The sequence below is a fragment of the Callorhinus ursinus genome, unplaced genomic scaffold (assembly GCF_003265705.2).
Source record: "Callorhinus ursinus isolate GAN/ISIS: 27379988/994484 unplaced genomic scaffold, GSC_fseal_2.0 scaffold6, whole genome shotgun sequence".
Classification (NCBI taxonomy): Eukaryota; Metazoa; Chordata; class Mammalia; order Carnivora; family Otariidae; genus Callorhinus; species Callorhinus ursinus.
Genome location: NW_027397068.1, coordinates 33,265,426 through 33,272,415, shown reverse-complemented (window position 1 = coordinate 33,272,415; position 6,990 = coordinate 33,265,426). Strand labels below are relative to the sequence as shown.

The 6,990-nt window shown below is 48.4% G+C and overlaps 1 protein-coding gene and 1 long non-coding RNA gene across 5 annotated transcripts in view; one reads left to right on the top strand and one right to left on the bottom strand.

Annotated features, from left to right (window-relative positions):
• Window positions 1-1,469: 1,469 nt before the first annotated feature.
• LOC141372978 (uncharacterized) lies at window positions 1,470-5,418 on the bottom strand. Its single transcript, XR_012378537.1, has 4 exons — window positions 5,325-5,418; window positions 4,070-4,119; window positions 3,190-3,517; window positions 1,470-1,778 (listed from the first exon to the last, which is right to left on the bottom strand). It is a non-coding gene; the product is annotated as an uncharacterized lncRNA (long non-coding RNA).
• An 824-nt stretch (window positions 5,419-6,242) lies between these two features.
• The window catches only part of HS3ST5 (heparan sulfate-glucosamine 3-sulfotransferase 5), a 264,957-nt gene continuing 264,209 nt past the window's right edge, over window positions 6,243-6,990 (top strand). For 3 of the 4 annotated variants that reach the window (XM_025860618.2, XM_073893807.1, XM_073893803.1), the window contains exon 1: window positions 6,268-6,362. The gene's annotated coding sequence lies outside the window, so the exon portion shown is untranslated. Of the gene's footprint in view, window positions 6,363-6,990 lie in introns of all 4 variants that reach the window. The other variant, XM_073893805.1, reaches the window with a different exon arrangement.

Genomic DNA, 6,990 nt, shown 5'->3' with positions numbered 1-6,990 from the left:
GGGGAACCACCCCCCAACTCATACAACATACACACGTTAGAATTGGGTGGAGAACCCTTTTAAAGTCACATATGTAATTTCAAATCTTCTAGTAGTCACATTAGAAAAGCTTTTAAAAAGAAAAAAATAATTTTAAGAATATATTTTATATAGCCCAATGTATCCAAAATATTACCACTTCAATAATTAATGTAAAATTTTCAGTAAACGATTTTACAGGGCTTTCTTTTCCCCGCTAAATTTTTGAAATCCAATGTGTATTTTACACTTTTAGCATGTCTCCAATCAGTCCAGCCACATTTCAAGTGCTTCCGAGACACATGTGGCTAATGGCTACCATGTTGAACAGTGCAGATCTAGAGCTCATTCACTTTTCCATCTCACACCAAGGACAGCTTGCCTTACAAAAGCTTTGTGCTGCAATCAAAGGATCTTTCCATCAGCCCATCAATCCATTCACTTTCCTGTCTTTGCAGTGTGGTCCCCATTCCTTCTCACCGCCTGGAAAGCCCTTTCTCTTCTCCCTCCTGGTCTAGGTGCCATTTCTTCTTTTTTTTTCTTTAAACCCAGTCCAGATCTATAGTTCCTGGGCAAAATCTTCCTAAAATGGTCCCAGATAAATTGGTTAGTTTCTGCTCTAGGTTTTATAGGGTAAGAGTTTACATTCTTACCTATTAATGAAGACGGCAAAAGATGATTTTAGAAAACTAAACATGGGATGCAATTAGAATTGGAAAACAAATGATAAAAACAAAACACAGACCTCAGAAGGTTGATATTGGAAAGCAATTTCCCAGTAGGGAGGAACAACCTTCCTAGGAATGCTAAATCAAGCCACAAATTCTTCTCCTGGAGATCTTTCATAGTTACTTTTGCCTTATCATTCCCCACCCCATACTACTAGAATTAAATGACTCATGCTCTACCTGAAGCATTGACTCAAATGAAAGCAACAACTTCTCTTAATTGCTCCAAAACTGGACTGAGACAAAGATGGAATATTCAATAAAGACTATGTTAATAATCTCAATTAAGAAAGCAAATTTATCAGAGTATAATGAATTTTGACAATATGACTTGTAAAATTTAGCCTGTTTTCTGTAAGAGCAAGAATACCTCATTCCCATGGGACAAAGATGGGGAATCGGGAGAGATCTTGCTAAATTCTTTCCTTCCTTGCTCCTTTTCTTTCTCCACATAGTAACATGATCTTTGGCCTACAACCCTAGCACTTCCTAGATATCTTGATTTCTCTTGGTCTAGACCTGTACTGTCCAACATGATAGCCATCCACATACTGTCTATTGAATACTTGAAATGTGGCCAACCAAATTGAGATGGGCTGTAAGGGTAAGTACATACCAGATTTCAAGACAGAGTACATGTCTGAGTTCTCCATTGCTGCTATAAAAAATCACCATAAACCAAGTCGCATCAAACACCCACTTATTCTCTCACATTTCTGTGGTGCAGAAGTTGTGGTGTAGCATGGCTCAGCCGAACCCAAAGTATCAGTAGGGCTGTATTCTTCTCTGGAGATGAATCTGCTTCCACGATCATTCAGGTTATTGGCCAAATTCAGTTCCTTATGGTTGTAAGGGCAGGTCTCATTTCCTTCCTGCCTGTCAGAGAGGAGCCTCTTTCAGCTCCTGAAGACCTCCTGCATTCCTTGTCACATTAGCCCCTCCATCTTTAAACCAGCCACAGCATGTTGAATCCTTCTTGTGCTTTAAATTTCTCTGAGTTCTTTTTCCCATCTTTTCTTGTTTTTAAGAACTCTTGTGATTAAAAAAAAAAAGAAAGAAAAGAAAAAAGAATTCTTGTGATTAGATTGGGTCCACCCAACAATCCTGGATAATCTCCCTATTTTAAAGTCTGTAAAATTAATTACCTCTGCAAAGTCCCTTTTGCTATGTTAATGTCACATATTCACAGGTTCCAGAGATTAGGGCATGGGAGCCATTCTATCAATCATAATTCAAAAAAAAGGGGGGGAAATATTTCATTAATACTTTTCCTATTTCTCATATGTTGAAATTGCAGTATTTTAGATATTGAAGCTTAAATAAAATATGTTATTGAAATTAATTTCACCTGTATCTTTTTACTTTTTATAACTATAGTATATTTGAAATTGCATGTATGGCTCACACACTGCCTCACATCACACTTCTATTGGCAAGTGCTAATCTAAACCTAGAGAGAGGTTAAGTCCTCTTTACCACCTTCATAGCCTGTGACACCTGTACAGTGGACTACCTCTTCTATAAGAAATGCTTCCCAGGGCACCTGGGTGGCTCAGTCAGTTGAGTGGCTGCCTTCGGCTCAGGTCATGATCCTGGAGTCTGGGGATCGAGCCCTGCATCAGGCTCCCTGCTCAGTGGGGAGTCTGCTTCTCCCTCTGCTCCTCACCCCACTTTCGTCCTCTCTCTCACACTCTCTCTCAAATAAATAAAAAATCTTAAAAAAAAAAAAAGAAATGCTTCCCTTACAATCATGTATGACCTTACACTTTCAGGACTCTAACCACTTAAACATAGCACAATGCAAAAATCACAACTTTCAAACAAGAGATACTCAAGTACAGTGATAGAGTATGGAGATGTGGGTGCAGGGGCTCATTTCCATATACAGGAAGGACCCCAGGCCACAACCAGACCTATAACCCTAGTGATTACTGAGCTTGCCCATGAGGGTAAGCTTTTATTCATCTTTTCGTTTCTCTGTGGGTACATAGGGAGGTTCTTTGAATGAATATTTGCTAATCCAACTGAATCTAGACGTCAGCGATTGGCTACTTGAAAAAAATAAAGATGGGTTTTGGAAAATAGGTCAGCTATCTCCTCTTTCCTAACAATGACAAATACTTCCATGCTTTAACTGAGAGGATCAGCCTCCATTTAAACTATAAGCTTAACAATATTTAACGTTGCCTCTTTATGAGACAAGGGAGTGTGATGATGCTCAGAAAAAGATTCTTTACCAAATGGTCACTCTAATTAACTAAATATTTTCATTATTGAGTGCTTTATTTGGCTTTGGTGACTAAACCAAACCAGAATCTATGACTGTTTTCAAAACTGCATTTTGAAAAGATTTTTTGGATGTGCCACTTTGTCTGATGTTTAGTTTTAATTCAACACAGTGCCAAAATGTTACTAGTGAATATATGAGACCCCAACCACCCACCTCTGTACTTCATCCAGCAAGCAGGAAGGCCAGGATATCTGTGGGAACTGAAGAGCAGCACAGAAAAAAAGTGCAAATACCCCAATCTAATCCTCCAACCATGGACAAGGTAGAAACCCTTTCCAGAGCTTTGCTTCTCAGTTTCGGGATCTATAGCTGCTCCCAGCCTCAGATGTGATCTTGCACAAGCTAGGCAAAATCACTTGACAATCTTGCCGTCGGTCCATCCGTCAGTCCATGAGCTACTGAGCCAAGGATCCTCTGAGGAGAAGTTAGGCTTGCTGAGAAGCATAGGCTGCTGAGTGTTCCTCTCCTGCCAGACATAAACCTGAAGCAAGACAGAATTATGTGAAACCAGATTCATCTCACCCCATTGTCCTTCTCAGTAATCTTCCTGGCACGAAAGAAAAAGAATGAATACCAATATAAAGACAACATAAACATTTTAAATAAAAGTTTACTAATTGAAAGGACAGATAGATGGAGTGAGGCATTCTTCAAAATCTCTTGTCATGCCTTTGTGGACTTTATTGCTTATCAGCATTTTTTCCCCTCAAGAAAAACAGAACAGCAACATTTGTTCAGAGAAAAAGCCAATTGTGTAGCTTCCTTTCTTACTGCTTTTATTGTTTGAGGTCTCTTTTAGATTATAATGTGGCATTGTGATTTTGAGATGGGGAAAAAAACAATCCCTTGTCTTTCAAACATAAGAATGTGATTGTATGCTATTGTTGCCAACAATGAGCTAAAGAGGTTAATGGATCACATATCTGGCAAACAGCCATTTTTCCTCCTGCTCAATATATTAAACAATATACATTCTGTTGTTGCTGTTGAGCTTATGATTTTGTCCAAGTAGTTGGTAAATAAGTTTACTTACATTTAAGTTATCTTTCTAGAACTCAGCAGCTTTGTCCTTCAGGCTGTATCCTGAAATTTAAATAAAGTGCACTTTCAGATCTGAGCTCGGGAGCTTTAAAAAAGTGATGGTAAGAGTAAGCCTGGAAAGGGGGTGAGCCGGCTGTTCAGTGAGAATCTAGAAATACTGTGCCTTGTGAATTGCATCCAACCTTTCATTTTCAGATTGCTGAATTAACAGAGTGAAATTACCATAATAAAAAGAAATGGATATGGAGAAAGCACCGCTGTTCTTTCTAGTGTTGTTGCCAGTGATCATTGTAACGGATCTCTAATTGCAAGGACAATCCTCTCTACCCCAGGTTGACTCAACTTTTGCATTCTGTGACTGTCATTTGAAAACAGACAAGCCATCAGAAGCAATAACGTGTGATTCTCCACTAAGACTTTTTTTGTGTGTGTTTCATTTGTACTATGGAATTAACAAGAGACCTAATGCCTCAACAGCCAAAAGAAGGCGGGGGGGGGGTATTTATTTATTTTTTAAAGGAAATTCCAGAGAGAAGAAACTTTATCAGTAAGAAAGGTATTAGCTTTCCGGGGAATTTTGGTTGGGTGGCCATAGATATTAAGGGAGGGGACTAGAGTTGAAAGAGAAGCAGCAACACACCAGTTACAGATCAGGTGGGATCCTTTCGACCTGGTAAATAGCACCTAGAGTTCCCTGGTCGCTGTGTTGCAGGGTGCCAGGGGTAGGAGGGTCGCAGACTGAATTGGGAAGGCGAGTGTGCCTCTTGGGTTTGGGATTTGGACTCGAAAAAAGGCTGAGCGGTGATCTCAGCTTCCCAGCTAGGCGGTGATCGCCCCCTGTGACTCCGGATGCACACAGCAGTCTGAGATCGGCCGCTGCCGCCGCCCGACCCATCACAGCCTCCAGCTCTCTTGCCTGGCAACCTGGAGCCACACGCGAGCTCCCTGGACACCTGTGTGCCCCAAGCTCCGTGTCTAGGCCCCTCACCCCAGAGAGACCGGTCTCAGCTCCTCAGACACTGGGTCCTTCCGACTTTTAAGTTGCCAGGTTCTGTCGCCCTGGTCACTACCGCGGGTTCCCCAAGCTTCGACCTCAGTAGGCGGGGCTGCCCTGCGCATCCCGCTGTCCACCGCCCTACCGGCCCGCGGCTCCCGCGCCTGGGTGGGACGGGTGGCGGCTCAGCCACCGGACCTCCGCCGCGGTGTAAATCCTCTCCTCCCTCCCCCTTCTCCGCCTAATCCCTGACCTCCCGTTGCAGCAAGCCGCTCCGGTGTGTGCGCCGCTCTCTCGGCTGAAGACACCTGCGCTTCCTTCCCCACCCTTCTCCGCCCCTTTCGCTGCGGTTTCTCACCGCCTTTGGGAGCTCGGGAGCGCCTGCTGGAGGAGGAGCAGGGGGAGGAGGCGGAGGGCGAGGAGTAGGGGCGGGGTGGGTGAGGAGAGAGCCTGGAGGGTGTGGACTGGCAGCCACTCTGCAGCTGGTCGCCGGGGACCGGGTCCCTCCCGCGTGCCCGAGTGATGGAGGGGAAGAGATTCGCTTAGACACACACACGCGCACACAGCTGGGCACGTCTCCGGGAGGCAGCTGCCGGCTCGGGCGCGCCGGGGGCCGGGCGGCGGCCGTGACAGCGCCAGCCGCGGGGAGCGGGGCGCCCGCACCGCTTGGCACCGCCGGCTCCGAGACCCAGGAAGGGAAGATCCCAGCTGCACTGACTGTTGCTCTTTTGGGCAGATCGGGAGGGAGCAGGCTGCCCAAGAAGCCGTCACAGAGGACACCGGAGGCTCTCCCCTTGGCGCTCAGTCCGGGGCCGCGCTGGTGCCCGCGTGGGGCGAGGAGGATGCGCACCTCCTCCCGCAGAGCGGCTGCGGGCCCGGACACTGCGTGGACTCGGGTTCCGGCGGCTGCCCGTGCCGTGCCTGCGCCGCGGGAGCGCGCCCTGCCGCACCTGGTTCCAGCCTCCCGGGGAAGTGCAGGCAACGCGCCCTAAACTCCACTACTTCGCACCCGCTTTCTCCCCCTTCCGGCTCCCCGCCTGGGACCTCGCCGCCGCCGCCGCCGCCGCCGCCGCCTGCCTGTGGGGCCCGCCCGCCTCTTACTCTCACGCGCGCACGCACAGCGCGGTCGCTCGCTTCCATTCACGCAGACTCGCTCACCCCGGAGCCGGAGCCCGGGTTCCGAAACTACTAGACCAACTGCCGCCGGGACTGCGGGAGCCGACCCGTGGCCGGGCTCGACCAGGCGCCCGCGCCCTGGGCTCCCGCCCCCGCCGCGGCGCCGGGGACGAAGGTGAGCTGGGCGCGCTGCCCGCCTCGCGCGGGGGAGGGACTCGGGCTCAGCGGGCTGAGAGCTCGTAGATTTGGGGAGGAAATGGCAAGAGAGGGGAATCGCCCAAGTGAGACCTCCTTGTGGTGCCAGCCGAAAGCACTTTGTGGGGCGCGGTTCTCCTAGGCAGTGCCCGGGGTAGACTTTTGAGACGTTCCCTGGGGCTCGGGGTTAAACTAGTGCGGGAGGGGAAACGGCGGGGTGATTCCCCGGGTAAATTTAGAGAGTCGTTGGTGGGAGTGGGTCAGTCTGTCAGCGGGCGCTGGGCGCTGCGCTCTGGGCTCTTTTTGAGGGAGAGAGGCAGGAAACGCGCTAACTACGCTCCGCAGAGTTTGGGGGCTCGCGCCCAACCACTTCCCGGGGTGGCTGTGGGGCTGTCGCTGGGAGCGCGAGGCGGCTTTGGGGGCCTGGGGGGGCTGCGAGGCCGGAGCGGAGGGCGGGCAGGGGCTCAGTTAACTTGCGGGTCGGGTGCGTTGTTTGCCCGAGCCGACTCCCATCCCTCGCAGCCCCAGTCCCCGCAATCCTTCCCACCCACTCACGCTCCAACACACACACACACACACACACACACACACACACACACACACACACA